Below are 13,967 nucleotides of genomic sequence, written 5' to 3' on the forward strand. Positions count from 1 at the left end.
ACTTAAAATACGGTTTTATGAACTTTTAAATGGTGTTGTTGAAGCAAAAAATAATAAAATCGCAGTATCGCAACTGTCTTTGACTGGTGGACAAGGACTAATAAGGTGTGATTGTTTGAAAAAATGTGTAACAAACAGATGTAAATGCCGATCCAAAAATTTATTATGCAACTCGAGATGTCACAGCAGTCAAGCCTGCACAAATAAATAATTAAATTATAATACAAATAATATACTAGCAATAAATGTACTTAATAAATTTAATTTGTCAATTTTTGCATTAGTACTTAATAATAATAATAATAAAATAATATACTAACTAATATATTAGTCATTGATATAGTACCTACCTATAATATACTTAAATAATAATAATAATTAATAACTTTGGCAAACATGTTTGGACTTTTACTAACACTGATTGTTTATCCTAAGATTTACCAAATCTCGTTTGTAAAAGTCCGAACTACAAAAATCATTCGGGGTTTGACCAAACGATGTTGTATATCCTAGGTTTTACCGAAATCAATTGGTAAATGTCCGAATTTTGGACATTTACCAACAGTAGTCGGCGAAACCTAGGATTTACCGGTAAATTCTAGGTTTAACCGGTATTCGTACTTTAACCGTAACATATATATATATAATTAATAGCTATATATCACTGAAAGAAAAATCCTGATCATATTAAAAAAAAACTAGGTTGGTTTGACAATTATCTTGTTGCTATTTAGCCGACAAGATTTTTGTCAAACCAACATATGTGAAATTGTAATTATGATGAGATGATAATTAAAAATAATTCTGGTTATATTGACAATAATTCTTGTTTGTTTGACAATCATCTTTTTGCTATTTAACAGAAAAAATTCTTGTCAAATTAACAGTATATTTTACTGTAGTTATGATAATATGATATTTATAGCTATTGATAAACTAATTATATATAGTCACCATAAACTATAAATGTATTAATCTGATTAAAGAATTTTCTTAAATGAATAGTTTTTACAATTTAAACAAATAAAATATTACGTTAAAGATACAATTTAAATCAGTAATGTTGTTTACAAGACACACGCAGAATCTACCGCAGCCCTCGCCAGCATGTTCAAATCTCCAACACATTGGATAAAAATAAATTTAACTTGATGTAATTATACGTATACGATTTATTAGAATTTGCTAAGGTCATCATAAAAATGCATGCCCTGAAGAAGAGACATGCGAACGATTATGATAGATTATTGGTACTTTATATGAGTACATAGGTAGGTAGCCAGAAGTAGGTAGGTACTTGTTGCTACTCGCTTCGGTCATTCGTCGATGATATGAACATACATGTTTTCATATTTACATATATATACCTACTTAGGTTTAATAGCAATAACCAATAGAGTATAAAAATACTGTGCCAAATCCACCAGCGCATTAAAATGTACCTCAAAGATGGAATGGAGAGGGGAGCATTTGATAAAAAATAAGTTAAACTTGATGTAAGTATGCAATAGGTAATTAGAATTTATAAATGTCATTATCGAAATTCATGCTTTGAAGAAGAAGCTTGCGAACGACGATGATAGATTGGTACTATATATAGAGAGAGGTAGGTACTTATTGCTACTTAGTTCTTGCTTCCGACTAGTCCGTCGATGATATTATGTACATATATTTTCATTTTTACAAACACCTACTTAAGTATAATGATAATAATAATAACCGGTAGAGCGTAAAATAATATTGTTGTTGAGCGTGCGTACTTCCTTAATCGTTATTTAATCAATTCCATATTATAATGGTTCGGCTCGGTCAATTATGATTATATATATATATGTGTGTGTGTGTAATGTATAGCAACTGGCAGGTAGTGATGGCATGCATATCGTGAGTGTATTATAATATTGCTGGCAAAATATAGATAGACCACATGTGTCAGCATGCGGCGGCAGAATCAACAACTTACTGCTACAACTACTATTGAAGTAGATTTATGTAAAACCGTCAGCAAACGCGCGTATACATAATAAATAAATAGGTAGGTACAGCGGCGGAGCTAGGTAGGTAGATAGGTAATTATTATTACAATAATATTATCATTATTATTATTGTTATTATTAATTATTATTATAAACGCCACTGTTTGCGACAACGCTGTTGTAAATTTCCGCATGGATTCAAAAGCCACTTGTTATAATATGTACAATAATTATAAAATTATAAATTTAAAGAGCTGGTTTTTAGGTTCTTATAACGGTTTTCTGATATACTTTTTCATGTAAAATTTTTAGAGTAAAATCACCTACCACAAAAAACATTAAGATTAATATTTCTGAGGAAATTACATACCGATATGGCGATATTATTATTTATTGTTATTTGATTTTGCATTCGACACTAAAAATAATGGTTAGAATGGAGAATTGGAGTTGTAAACCAACCTTCGGGTTGAAAAAAAAAAAAAATAAACAAATAATATTCTACATTTAAATGACGCTTAAATTGTTTTGAGACAATATTTAGACAAACCGATATGTCATTCCCTCAAAAATATTATCCATCTTTTTTGTAATGGGTGATTTTACTCTAAAATTACCTACTTAAAAACATGGAAAAAATGATTCTGTGTAAATGCGTTTTGTCTATGTTGAGCGTGGACCAGAGGAAGAAAACAAATAGTACATTAGTGCGTTGACATTCTCTTAATAATGATTAAAATATTGTAAGGTATATGTTGAATATAAGATTTTTTTCAAATAATTTAAAAATCTGTATACAAATTACTGCAGTTACAATTGAAACATAATATTGTGTATAATTTATAGTTTACGTACGAGTACGTTTACATTGAGCTTAACATTTATAACAACATTATATAAATTATCCATCATAATTGCACATCATGTAATAATATATGCTTTAATTTAAAAACAATTATTGCACAATGCACACATTTTCTTTGGTAAATTATTTTTAAATCAGTCACATTTCAAACAATTAAACAATTAATAATTTAATAACGAACAAGTTATTGAACAACTTCTATCGTTTTTAATTTTTAAACTAATCTTTTTTTCCTACGACAAAATAATTCTTCAGTCCCGTTGGTTCCATAAAGTCAAAACATATAATATGATAATACTTTTAAGTATTACTCGCTCTCTAGTTATAACAAACAATAATTTTGGTCGAAATCATGATATTACAATCGACGCGACTTGAACGATAATGATACAAAGTCTATATTATACACTAAAATGGCATCCATCCCTATATGAATAGTGAGCAATGACGTCACTAACATTTTATTTACGAACAATTTATTTAAATTTTAGATTTAAGTGTTCTCTATGAATATTCAAAAATATTTCCTTGTTTAATGTATTGATTGAAAAATTAGTCCGTATATACTCGTATATATACGCTTTCTTAACGTGGGCAGGTATGACAATAATGGTAAAAATCATGTGTATTATTTATGCTATGTTATAAAAGTCAAAGTAAATTTTTCTCGCCGAAATCGATATTAATGCTCTGATCTGAGTCTGATCCCTTATTATTATGCAAAATTTAAATAAAATTATTTAGTCTGTACTCTAAGAATGTCAGTTTTGGACATTTCTTGAAGTGTAAAAAAAAACTGTTTGCTAACATAAATGCATAATTATATAGTAGGTAGATATGTTTTAAATGGGTAAACATCATTAGTATAGCCGGTACCTATAGGTATAATAATCGAGGTTATGGATTCTCAACTTTAGTTTGGTTATTGGTTCTCAAAATGTTTTTCGATAATCAGCTGCAGATGTCTCATGATATAACAGTACCGCGTGAGAATTGATGTTTGCAAATAATGATAAAATATTTTGTTTAAGTCACTAAAAATATAATAAGTATAGAACCGTATACCCGAGTATTGTCTTAAGTTTATAGTGAGTTTAATCTAAAAAAATACTTGAAAATTATATTATATTATACACCTTATAACCTCGTATAGGTAACCACTGCTCGTTTAAAATTTGAATACTTATTTAAACGAATGTCGAAAATTACTTCGGGGGAAGGAACGCCGTACTGTACACTGTATACCGATAATAAGTACGTGATGGACCTGAAAACGTCTAGTTTTATAGATTGGTACATAATATAATGATAATATAATGTGGTATAGTATAGATCATAATGATTGTTAATGATCATCTTATAAATCAAAATTAAAATCATTAAAATGTAAATTTTAAATCGAAAAAATAAAAATTATGTTAAAGATCTAATTACAAATCATAGAACAATTAAATCAATTCAAAAATTATGAAATAATAAAATGAATATACATTGTTTTTCTATTTTAAATCATATAGAAAAATAGTCCGATGATCAGTGAAATTGAAATTGAATTCGAAAATGCTCATTTCGATTTCGAACTCTGGAGTAGTATGGTACGTTGTTAAAAACGAAAACACTCCGTATATACAGTTTGAGTTTAACAACGTCAAAAACATAATAATTAACTACGATAATAATATTTAAAAGGTAATATTATTATTATACTTGTCAAACAGCTTCTACGCGCTTGTAATTTGTATAGCAATATAGATATGAATTACGCTATACAATACTACGCATTATAATGATTGTGCAAAGATGGTATTATTATGTAAATATTATTGTTTGAACAAATGTAATATAATACCTATCGTAGAAAATCAAACGACTATCCCAAATGACACGCCAGTCGAATATAATTACCTATCTTCCTACACATAATATTATATTTCGAATGTTATTTACTACCTAACTATGATGAATTATACGCAACAAATACGAATTAATTAAAACAAAATATGCGCAATGAATAAGAGTCGCAAAAATCGTAAATTTTGTCTATGGGAGTATAAAAGTTTTTATTCAGTTAAAACTGTCCATAAAATAATAGCTGTTGCGAAGAAATTAATTTTTATCATACATCACTGCACAGTAATTATTATTCAGAATTCTAATCGCTGTATTTAACACAATAACCATCACTGTATAATATAATATTATATATACTATTGTTACTGGAAAAAAATTTCAATTTGTTTGCAGGTAAAATGCACGGCCTCCTCTGAGCCGGATGGACGACGGTGGGCTTAACTGTTTAAGACCCCAATTAAAAAATATCCGCTCACCGCCTCACTCTGAGCACGGCACGTGTTTTTATAACATTTATTGGAGTCCTATACAAACAAATTCGCACGGGCGCCGAGCGGAATAATTATTGTGTACAATAAAGTGTTTAAACGGAATAAATAATACGTCAATAGTCGTGCGGGAGGCGTGTGATGTGCAATGTTCCGTACGAGACCACCGCGGTGTCATTAAAAGTAAGTATACTAGGTATCTGGTATACTCATCCTCCGCCACATCGACGGAACCGTTGAAAATATACGGTTTTCATCGATTTAGAATAATATAATAATTTATGGTTTCATTGCAGCATGAAGTATTATAATGTACCTATGGACGAACGTTTCGGCGAATTCAATGAATAGCAGCATTATGTGCATTATAATATTACTAATTATCATTTATTGTTATGGAATGCATCATGGATAATCCGGATATTGGATATTCACCCATTAATTGACAAATTCCCATACAACAATTTTATTATTTCGTAATTGTTCAAAAATTACTATTAATATAATTATTAATAATGAGAATCTTATGGTTCTTTTATTTAAAGGCTCAACTCGGTTTTTGATATAATAATTGTGCTTTTATTATATACTATTACCTATACAATCAATAATCATATATTGTGTCCAATTTTTTTACACATGATTAGTATAATATTACGTTACGTTTATATTGTTCATATTTAAATACTAATTTTAATTCAGTAATAAAATGTACCATGTTCAATTATCGTTTAATCGGCTCTTATAGACTTATCCCAATCGTCTACTATTGAGTATGGACGTATATTGCACAAATTTCTATGAAATAGCCATAAAATAATGGAGTTTTAAATTTGATTTTTAGAACCGTAGGTACTATAGCACTATTAAATTCTTAGTGAATTTCTTTTGACTCATGATTAATATTATAGTATGAATAGTATGATAATTCAAAATACAAATTAAAAAATTAAACTTTAATGAAATAAAAATAAATTATAATCAGCCCAATGTTTAACGGCAGATATTTTGTATACTATAGATTATGAAAATTAAAAATTAATATCAATTGTTATCAGAATAATAACAATCAATCATCTTTAGCGCTATACAATACTGCAAAATATGATTTACTTATAAACATCTCAATATATTATAGAACTGCATTATAATACTCTAATATTCACTATTTTTGAATTTTTATGTTTTTATTTGCAAGCAAACATTTTTTTTATATATTTTGATATTTATTAAAATTCAAAATTATATTACTAATTACTTACTAATTATACGACTTATGATTTCTTATAATTTAAAAAAAATCATGTAAAATTCAAATTCAAATATACATTCCTCGCTCCGCTCAGAATCTAAAATACCTTTGGAAACTGCAATTTTTTTATTGACCTAAAAACAATCTAAAACTACATTGAAATACTACAATCAAAATTATATTCTACTCAACGGTCTCAACAGTATTCTTACTACCTTACCTATATATACAATTGATAATTAATAATAAAATATTAAAATGTTTGCGAACGACATCAAAAGTATTTTTAATCGTGGAACAGTAAATAATACATTGTAAAAGAAATACACTCATCGGGGAATCAAATAATTAAGTATATTATGTAGTCTTAAGTTTTAACTATAACATAATTTATTATTTTTTGTGATATTGGAGATTCCGTCAAAATTCTATACTCGTACAGTCATACGCTAATCAAATATTATTACTTATTGTGGTTTGCGAAATTTTTTTTTTTTAATTTCAGTGTCAACAATTTAATACCTTTTATTACTTTTGACCAGGTGAATATTTTCTTATCTATATTTCAGAAAAAAAAAATTAAAATAAACCGAAGACGGTCCAAGCAGAGGCGAACAAACATCTCGGTAACCTAACAATTATTTTAATAACTATGCAAAATACCCCCTCAAAAGCACCAACTAGATCCGATTCTCTTCTAGAAACCTCTATCGAAGTTGCGATGATCGGAGCATTTTTTTTTATTAGAAAAAGTGTCTCCAGATACAAAACAAAAAAACTTTACATAATTATTAAATTAATACACTCGCCACTACGCTCTGCAGAATTTAAAAACAATATTTCTTATAACGAAAATTGATAAGAGTACCTATGATTATTTTGCAGGTATTTAAACCAAAATTCGAATGAGTAGTTTTAGATAGTTATTAAAATGTATGTACCTACCTAGAACAAAAACCTTAAAACAGTTTTACAAAAATATAGTATTGGATTTATATTATGTTATACTTGTACGATTTTCAAAAACTATATAAGACATTAATAGGTAGTTAATTTAAAATCTTCAAATTGTAATTTTCCTTAGTGTACACAAATTTAAATAACTCAAAAACTACTCAGTATTTCGAAATTCGATTAAAATACATAACATTTTTCAAATAGTCAACAGCAAGTGTGGTTAACTATTTATAGGAAAAAATTGTAATTCTTAGTTGAAAAAAAAATGTACGGGTATCGATACAGCTAGCTATTTCACAAGCGTTTGAAAATAATATGGTGAGTGTATCTGTTTAAATAAGTTAATTATTGAAGGATTAAATGGGGGGGGGGGGAGTATCCTTGCTAAATCACTCTATATTTAATACACAATATAGATAGTTATTGGGTTTAGATTACAAGTAAACTTTATAACAACATTATTCTTATAAATTTTATGATATTCTTTCGTTACAAATCTTTATGCAAGTGATAATAATGATATTATAAGATACCAAAATGATTCATAATGCATTTTATCGAAGGGTAAAAATGTTTGGAGCATAAAAATTCAAATTTTAGTGAAAAGAATGATTTTTAATTTCGTTGCCGAATATTTCCAGATAAACTCATTTTAAGTACTCAAAATTTGATAAACTAGTTGAAGTTAAAGTTAGAGTATTTTTAACCAAGTTACATTTTTTTAATGTTACTACGAACTCAACGAGTTCACTTTTATTTTTATTACACGATATTTGTAATCACTGTTAGTTTTTATTTTTTTTTTATTCGGAAGAAAAAATTTTAATCGAAAACAAGAATATTGTTTATAAATGTAGGTAACATAATTATGATCATACCCAAACATCATATTAATTTCAAATCCATTAACAATAAGTAATAAAATAGTGCTTACTCACTTAACTTTATTCGAAGTTTAAGGAGATGAATATAGTTCCGGGATGTCTCAAAAATTAACCTATTTAGCTATCGAAATAATTTATAATTCCAGTTAGTATATGAGGTTCTATCATTGTATGCATTCATCTCGGTGATTTATTTCCTTCAATGTTTCTCTTTCTCTCTCTCTCTCTCTCTCTCTCTCTCTCTTAACGGAGCTACCTAATCAACGAAAACTGTTTAACGTAAATATTATTTATGGTATGCCACGCATTTGTAAGACCAAGACGGCACAATATGTGGGTGAGACGTACTGATCTTAAGCTCCGAGTCTTACGTAAGTACTTATACCAGTACCAGTAGCAGTACAGTATGTTACCAGTTACCCATATGTATTATAATTTAATATATAGTTGCTCCGACCGGTTACCTATGGTCGAGGTCACCTGCAGCAGCAACCGATCTCGCGGTTCTTGCAGCTAGGTAGGTAACGTGCAAAAGTTTTATATAAGAAGTATACTCATTTATTTGGCGTGCGTTTCGACATAAACTTTATCGTTTGAAGGTGGGTTTACACTAGGGTTACCATATTTGTACGAAAAAAAAAAATGCCTCAAACGGGTTTTTACTTAACTTTAAAAAAAAATACCATCAACAATAATATATTGTATAGGTTGTGATGATTTTTTTATACTTTTTACCAAGTTTTAGAGATGAAGTGTGCCTGTTAAATGCGGTTAAGGGTTACCATAATAATGTAATTGCGTGGTTACTATATGGATTTCAGCATCAGTTTTGTCTATACGAAAATTCATCGACTATATGTCTATATAAGAATATAGTAAATATAGAAGCACAAATATAAAATAATTGTTTACTGTAAGTTTAAATGTCCAAATTAATTTGCAAGGTTTGATACGTTTACTAATTTTTTTTAAATATTCCGATGTTTATCATCAAAAAATTTTATTTACAATTTATTAACTTTTTATTATTTCCTAAAAATTGGTTATTAACTTATAAACCATCATATAAAACTTAAATTCAAAATATCATCATTGAAACTGCAATAAAAAAAAAAAAACGACCAAAAACTATATAATATACATTATAATAGGTACAATACAAATCATACAATCATTAAATGATTTTTTTACCATCCATACAAACAAATTTTTAATTTGTCTTTTCATAAATAATTAGTATAGCAACGCCCCCCACCCAAAAAAAAAAAAAAAAAATATATATATATATAATAAACATAATTGCGCATTTTTCTTTGCCAATAATTAGCACTGTGAATGAGTGAATGCACTCAAACTATTTCGAAAACGTGCACCAAAAGCGCAAGAAAGCACCAGAAAACTGGCCAGATTGATTTCCTGATCCCCTGAAACCAGAATATGCACACTAGGTACTATGAATAAGTACATAAATGTGGTGCGTCAGTCTTTTTTTTTAAAATAAAAAGCCATTTAGAATACGGCACACAAATCCCCCCCTCCCCGTAATTACACCACTATGGAGTTATAAAAATAGTACTATTATAAGCTTTTTATATAATATTAAATATTAATTACACTAATTTATATAGTACCTATTATTAAAGTGTGTTATTTAAATATGTTTAAGACAAACAATAATTACCGTCATTATTGTTATTTCAAAATTTTACAGTGATCTATAAATAGTAACCTTGGTAAAAATGGTTCTTATCGCGTACACTTTTACACAGATATGGGCTACATAAATATAAATTATTATGATGCAGATATTTATTTTCGTGGCCTGCATAACATTTAAGCAATGTTAACGTTAGACCTATGCACTCGGGCTGTCTTATTAGCACGATTATTGTTTCAAAACAGCCACCACTTTCGAAACCCCTTCACTACAACCCACAGTGAAGCCACGAGTAACCAAATTTTATTTATTTGTTTATTTCTTAATCATTACAAAAAACGACAGTAAAGAACCACGTTTATACAGGGCGATTTACCAAGCATGCTCATTGCTCACCCTTTTTTTTTATTCAATATAATGTAGTTATTTATAATCTAATTATTGAATTTTTTAATAAACTTAAAGACCATATTTTGAAATTCTTGAAATTCTTTTGCACTACTAAATGAGTATCTAAGGAAAAAAAACAAACTTTTGTTTTACAAGTGATAACCCTTCTTTACTGTATCTCTGTACAGCATCTATTTAGCTGTTTTTCTGCTGAAAATGTTGACACTGACACATCAAATTAAATATTGAAAAAGAGTAGTTTTTTGAGTTATTTGACTTTGCGTACCAAGGATAAATCCAAGATAATGGGTTAGGAAGATATGGGGGATACGACTATTAAAAAATATTAGTAATAATAATCAATCAACATTTATAATTTGTAAAAATATTCCAAGTACAATAATTGTACTAGATCATATATTATATTATAGTATTATATATATTTATATTTTATTGATTAAATGTCTGTATGAAACCATTTATAAGGACTATTGTCATTTATCATTAGTATAAACATTTTAATAACTACGAAACTATTCTTTCTAATTTTTAAGTTAGGTGTATCAAAATTTTCAAAAAATCGTCCATTGTATAATTTACAGTAAAAAACAGGGAAGGTGACTTCTCATTGAAAATCAGAAGATTGTATCACTGTATTACCACAAGACCATAGATCCTTAGTACCTAGTATACAACATTTGTTGAAAATTAAAAAAAAAAAAGCGGGTAAGTCGTGTATGTCGCTCTGCTGTACAGTAGGTTACAAGTGGGTTACTGTAATGGATGGAATTAAATTTGAATCCAATGATATTATATCATTGTATACGAAAAACGATTCTGAGTGAAGACGGTTTATCTGTCTAGGATATATTATAGATTATTAAAAATTTTCAAATCTTAGTTTTAAAAAGAAAAATTTTTATGAATTTCTAGTTTGAAATAATTTGCGAATTTTCGTGATTTTTACATATGTTGTCAAAATTCAAACTTTGAATGCTTGTAAAAAAAAAATTGTGACTATGTATTCCTTTTATTTTGAAACTGCTATTGTAAAAATATGTTAGGAGCCTTGTATTAAATTTTCAAATCTTAGAATTAAAAAGGAAAACTTTTATGAATTTCTATCTAAGATAATTTGAATATTGCCGTAATTTTTACGTATTTAGTCAAAATTTGAACTTTAAATGCTTATAAAAAAAAATTGTGACTATATATTTCTTTTATTTTTCAACTTCTATTGTAAAAATTTATAATGAGCCTTGTATTAAATTTTCAAATCTTAGATATAAAAGGAAAATTTTTTATGAATTTCTAGCATAAAATAATTTACGAATTTTCGTGATTTTTACATAATATGTTGTAAAAATTCAAAATTTGAATGCTTATAAAAAAAAATTGTGACTATGTATTTCTTTTATTTTTCAACTTCTATTGTAAAAATATGTTAGGAGCCTTGTATTAAATTTTCAAATCTTAGAATTAAAAAGAAAAACTTTTATGAATTTCTATCTAAGATAATTTGAACATTGCCGTAATTTTTACGTATTTAGTCAAAATTTGAACTTTAAATACTTATAAAAAAAAATTGTGCCTACGAATTTTTAATATTTTTTAACTTCTATTGTTACAATGTGTTAGAAGCCTTGTATTAAATTTTCAAGCTTTTCTACCGAACAAATAAATTTTTATCGATATTTATAGAAAAAAAAACTAATAAAGTTGAAAAATTAAAATCTCAGTAAACAGCTCAAAACAAATCTAAATATTTTGAAAATCTTATCAAATATATAACACGCCTATATAAACATTCAGTCAAAATTTCAAGTATCTGTGGTAATTTGTTTTAGAGTTACACCAAAATAAGGAAATCGCTAAAAGTGAAAATCCAATGTTGTAAAAATTTAAATTTTAAATGCTCATAAAAATTTAATTTGAATTTCAGGTGGAATTTTTATTTGTGATAAAGATTGAAAAACTTGTAAGGAATCTTGTATTAATTTTTTAAATCTTAGATTTAAAAAGAAATTTTTTTATGAATTTCTAGCTTAAAATAATTTGTGAATTTTCGTGATTTTTACGTATTTTGTCAAAATTCAAACTTTGAATGCTTATAAAAAAAAATTGTGACTATGAATTTCTTTTATTTTTCAACTGCTATTGTAACAATATGTTAAGAGCCTTGTATTAAATTTTCAAGCTTTTCTGCCTAACAAATAAATTTTTATCGATATTAATTAAAAAAAACCTAATAATGATCGAAAATTTGAAATGCCTATGAATAGTTCAACTTAAGTCGAAATTTTTTGAAAATTGCATGGTGGATAGAATATACTTATATAAACATTATGTGAAAATTTCATGTATCTATGGTCATTTGTTTTAAAGTTACATCAAAAACCAAAATCGATTTTGTCGAAAAATGAGTGTGCGTAAAATTTCCCGTTTTTCCCTTAATTTTTAGTTTGTTTTTCTCAATTATTTAAAAAAGTATTAAGAATTTTTTACTTTTGACCCCCCAAAGTACCAACTAGATTCACTTTCTGATCGAACGAGGTACTGAAGTCGAAAATCGAAACATTTTTACTGCCCCAAAACGTGATGACAGACACAAAAAAAAAAAAAAAAAAAAAAACACACATCATGGTAAAATCAATACATTCATCGCTCCGCTCAGAATCTAAAATGTTCTTTTAATAGGTATATATTTAAAAAAGCGGGTGTCGTGTATGTCGCTCTGCTGTACAGTAGGTTACAAGTAGGTTACTGTAATGGATGGAATTAAATTTGAATCCAATGATATTATATCATTGTATACAAAAAATGATTCTGAGCGAAGACGGTTTATCTGTCTAGGATATATTATAGATTATTAAAAATTTTCAAATCTTAGATTTAAAAAGAAAAACTTTTATGAATTTCTATCTAAGATAATTTGAACATTGCCGTAATTTTTACGTATTTAGTCAAAATTCAAAATTTGAAAGCTCGTAAATAAAAATTGTGACTATATTTTAATTTTATTTTTCACCTGCTATTGTAAAAATGTGTTAGAAGCCTTAAAATGAGTTTTATATAAAAAAAATTTTTTGTAAATACATATTATTATTTTGATACGTACTATGTATAATTTAGATTTGACTGATTTGGAACTATGTGTGTAGTACGAAAATTTGAATACTTTAGGGACTGGTGGCATATACGCATATATAGTCCTATAGGTAAGTTAATACTTATTTTTATTTATTACTGCTATAACCAAAAGAACCGGTAAGAATCATGTAAAGAAAATGCCAATCTTAATAACTGGTAAAATTTTCAAGTATCTAGGACTCATACTTTTTGAATAATAACAAATATTTAAAATCGTTTCAGGATAAATCGTTATCGTTACGCTATTTCGTAAAAATTTAAAATTCAAACGCAATTAAAATTTTTCCTATAATGACGCTTCGAGTTTTCTCTATAGCTACTTGAAGTAAAACTTATGGAAAACTTAGTGATGTATTCTTAATCTTTAGTTATAAACACAAAAAATTTTATGATTTTTCAGCTTCAAAATTACTTGCAAATTTTCACATTTTCGACAGATTTCGTAAAAATTTGAACTATAAACGCTTATAAAAAAAAATTGTGCCAATGTATTCTTA

The 13,967-nt window shown here is 27.1% G+C and overlaps 1 protein-coding gene and 1 long non-coding RNA gene across 2 annotated transcripts in view; one reads left to right on the forward strand and one right to left on the reverse strand.

Moving 5' to 3' along the window:
* Positions 1-13,967, reverse strand: part of LOC107168114 (uncharacterized) — a 95,538-nt gene that overhangs the window by 28,093 nt on the left and 53,478 nt on the right. The gene's annotated exons all lie outside the window — the stretch shown is intronic.
* Positions 4,738-6,181, forward strand: LOC149061285 (uncharacterized). Its single transcript, XR_016190199.1, has 3 exons — positions 4,738-4,974; positions 5,086-5,363; positions 5,477-6,181. It is a non-coding gene; the product is annotated as an uncharacterized LOC149061285 (long non-coding RNA).

The sequence above is a fragment of the Diuraphis noxia genome, unplaced genomic scaffold, assembly GCF_037042655.1.
Source record: "Diuraphis noxia isolate RWA-SAM2 unplaced genomic scaffold, SU_Dnox_SAM2 contig0001, whole genome shotgun sequence".
Taxonomy (NCBI): Eukaryota; Metazoa; Arthropoda; class Insecta; order Hemiptera; family Aphididae; genus Diuraphis; species Diuraphis noxia.